Raw genomic sequence first — 3,966 nt, forward strand, 5'->3', positions numbered from 1 at the left:
AAAAAAAAAAAAAAAAAAAAAAAAAAAAAAAACACTTCTTAATAATAGGTTTCAGTATTTAATAACTACGACCTGTACAGCTTAGCACCTCATATTTCATTCTTTTTAAAATCTTTATTCTAGAAAAAAAAAAAGTAATTTTGGAAATTTCAGAGTTGTTTGCTAAGCCCAGATACCGTAACTCATTGTGTATGTGTGATGCTCAGAAATGACAAAAAAAAATCTTTATTCAAATTAACGTTTTTTCTAAACATGCTAAAGCTCCTATGCCGCTTTACTCCTATTACATAAAACCAGAGGGACCAAAAAAATAAATGATAAAAATAAAAAATAAAAAAACTAAACAACAGAATTGGGAAATAAGATGACATATAATATAATGTAAGCTCTGGTAGCAATATGAGGTTAAGAAAGAAATGTGAAAATTAAATAACAAAAAATTAGCGACGTAAACTAAAATAAAATAACGATAAAATGAACAGAGTTAAGTATAAATAATAAATATTAAGAATAAAAATCTCAGGTGGATATGTAATATGGAATAAAATAATTATATATGAAGAGTAAAAATACGTATAGTATAAAGTAATTGAAGGGAAGATTAATATTTATCTTTTTTACATATCATTCTATCTTTGGAGCATAACATTTTTTTTACCACCACCCGAAACAAATTCATAATTACACTGGAATAAACTCAAAGCAATAAAATTTATTACATATTATTACCATTCTAGAAACGTATTTGTGGATGTAGATACGGAAATTTAAAAGATGTTTTGGAATGTTTCGATATAATTTTTATATTACAAATTTTTAACTTTATTTTTCTCAACAACTGATCTTTTTTTTTATGAACGTACGATATTTAATTATTTTTGTAAAGATAAGTAACTAAACAAGCTATTATTTTCGGTAAGCAATGTTAATTATAGATATAATTACATTTTGTGCGTTTCAATAGAGGTACATCAAATCGAATTCAAAGCATTAAAATAATTTTTAAAATATATTATTTTAAAAATTGTAATTTATTTGTAACTAAACAGACTGCTGTACGCGCTATCAATAAACGTTCTACGGATAAAATAAGCCTGGTTCCATTTATACCATAGATGCTAATGTGTATATATTTTATATAACTTAAATTGAAAATGAGGTGTAGATAGTTGACCGTGGATTAATGATTGGAGAAGTTTGTCTGTTGGTGCGGTCAGCAAAGAAAAACAAATAGGTTTCAGGTCATTTTATTTAAAAACAAATTTGATCCTTTTTTTCTCAACTTTATTCTTTTCAAAACCTTCCAACGTTTCGACCCTCAGGTCATTTTCAAGGATACCTTTATTTTATTGTCATTTTCTCTTTTAAAATTCTTAAAAATGCCGGCTAATTGCCTTTGTCCCATCTATAACTTATAAATTCTATAAAACAGAACCTGTTTTAAGGTTTGCAAATGTAAATGAAAGAAAGAAGAGAAGTGGTTAGTACAAGTTTTAAATTTAAGAAAGAATTATATAGAAGAAGTTATAGATGGGATAAGCCAATAATAATTTTACAAGAGAAAATGACAACAAAGTAAAGGTATCCTTGAAAATGACCTGAGTGGTCGAAACGTTGGAAGGTTGTGAAAAGAATAAAGTTGAGAAAAAAGGATCAAATTTGTTTTTAAATAAACTAAACCACTCTCAAACAAGAATATATTAATAAAAATTAATCTAAGTTTCAGGTCTTCATCAGGCGTTATGGTGTAGAAGGTAGGCCTAAAACTGATTCAGTTATTATCATGAAATAGGGAATCAGAGAGGGAAAAACAACGATGAATAAGATTTTTGGCTGTGTTTAGTTTTTGATGGTAAGGATGTTGGGAGTAATAATTTAGAAGTCTTCCTGAGTAATTTGGTTTTGTGTATCAATCGGTGGATATAGTGTTTTTTATGATGAGGAGGTCAAGAAATGATAGCGAATTGTTTGTTTCTGATTCAACTGTAAAACGTAAGCGAGGATGGTAGGAATTGAAGGCAAATAAGATATCGGTGATTTTATTAGGATTCAGTATTAAGATGAGGTCGTCAACATATTTTTTTATAAAAGGAAAAAAAAGCAAAACAATAAAGAATTAAGTAGTCCTTAGGCGCCACGTTATTTTTTTTTTTTGGGGGGGGGGAAATAACGAAAACCCTGAAACATTATGCCCACAATATAACTAAAATATACCATTATATAAACAATTGTTGAATTATGACCACTGGCGAATACCTTTACATGTAGAGATAACAGAAAACCTAGGGGTGTTACCTACCCACCTGTGGAATTATCGTAATATTCCGTGAACAACAACAAAAAATACATAAGTAAATTAACAAGTTGAAAGCAGAGAAAGAACAGCAGAACTATATGTACAAAAGTTTAATACTAATAAGAAATATATATACAGAGAATGAAATAGAAAAAAAAGAATTCAATTAATAAAACAACTAAAAGTTATAGGTTGACTTAACCTTAACTTAAATGCTTATCCTTAATAACTATATTTACATTATTACTCTCTTATCCATGACATGCTGAAGAAACGTCACTGCACTATATCCCCATTTCTAGTGTTAATTTAGATTGAAGTAGGTCCATTGAAGTAGAACACCATAATTTTGAAAAACAAAACACATACGATAACATTTCTCATATGGTGCTATTTCGGTTCAAACAGTAAAGACAGAGGGCCTTTAAACTATTACCACTTCACATTGAACAATCGTAACGTGTTCCAAAATCAAACTGTCGCCTTCACTAAACCAAAACTCACTCGTCAGAACATATCGCTCGTGTTTTGTTTTCTCCATGGCAACCGTAACGCGTCTTGTCTACGCAGATATCGCCAGTGTTTTTATTTCACCATGGCAACCGTAACAGTAACGCATATACGGAATGCTCCTATCAAAAGGTGGGTCTGGAAATTTATTTTCTTCATGAGCCTATATCTCGAAAACTTCATAAGTGATTTTTTTTTTTTTTTTTAATAATTTATTTATTGATGTTTACAACTGTATACACATATATACAACAAGTAAATTTGCTGTAGGTGACATAGTGACATGATAAAAACATGTGGAAAATCTACCCACTGATAGAACTCCAATAACATTTCTAGAGGAGAAAGTCTCGAGGCCATCTTCTCATAAGTGATTTAAAAAATAAAAAATAGTTTTACGCATATATATTAATTATCCACCCATACCTCGCTGGAATGCACATGATACTGAAACAGTGTATAAACATAGTATGCATTTCACACCCCTTCTTCCCTCTTATACTACTCCTATAACAATTCGATCGCGACACACTTATCAGATAAAAAGAAAATCTTATATACAGTTGACCACCCCTGAAATACATAGTAAGGGGGATTATTATCACTTTGAATCGTAAAGAATTATTTGAAATGTACAATGATTGATTCATCTCAAAACAGGGTTCTATGTGAATGTTTTTATTTTTAGAATTTTCATTTCCATTGTATCCCAATCCCATATCACCACCCTCGAAGAATGGTGCCAAAACTGGAGGATTAAAATAAATTCCAATAACTCCCACCAAATCACATTTACCCTTCGTCGTAAACCTTCGTCTTGCCCTACAGTATCTTTTAATAATACCCCACTTATTCCTGTTGAACAGATCCGTTACTAAGGACTAAATCTGAACAAACGACTGATATGGAATCCTCACCCAAGACTGAAAAGACAGGAAACTGCTCGTCGATTCCGACTATTACAACATTTACTAGACAAACTGTCCAAAAATCCAAACAAAAAAGACTGATCTACATACTATTATAAGGCTTATTTGGACATACGGAGTTGAGCTATGGGGCTCCACTAAACCATCTAATTCCTCTCGAATCCAATCCTTACAGTCCTAAATCCTTAATGCTCCTTACTTTCTCACAAATCAAATCATCCATTAGGACCT

At 30.5% G+C, this 3,966-nt stretch overlaps 1 protein-coding gene across 1 annotated transcript in view; it reads right to left on the minus strand.

Moving 5' to 3' along the window:
* Positions 1-3,966, minus strand: part of LOC106692801 (segmentation polarity homeobox protein engrailed) — a gene marked incomplete in the record, with an annotated part of 159,550 nt that overhangs the window by 3,900 nt on the left and 151,684 nt on the right.

This window comes from Halyomorpha halys, unplaced genomic scaffold (genome assembly GCF_000696795.3).
Source record: "Halyomorpha halys isolate HHAL.00 unplaced genomic scaffold, Hhal_1.1 Scaffold72.1, whole genome shotgun sequence".
NCBI classification, from domain to species: Eukaryota; Metazoa; Arthropoda; class Insecta; order Hemiptera; family Pentatomidae; genus Halyomorpha; species Halyomorpha halys.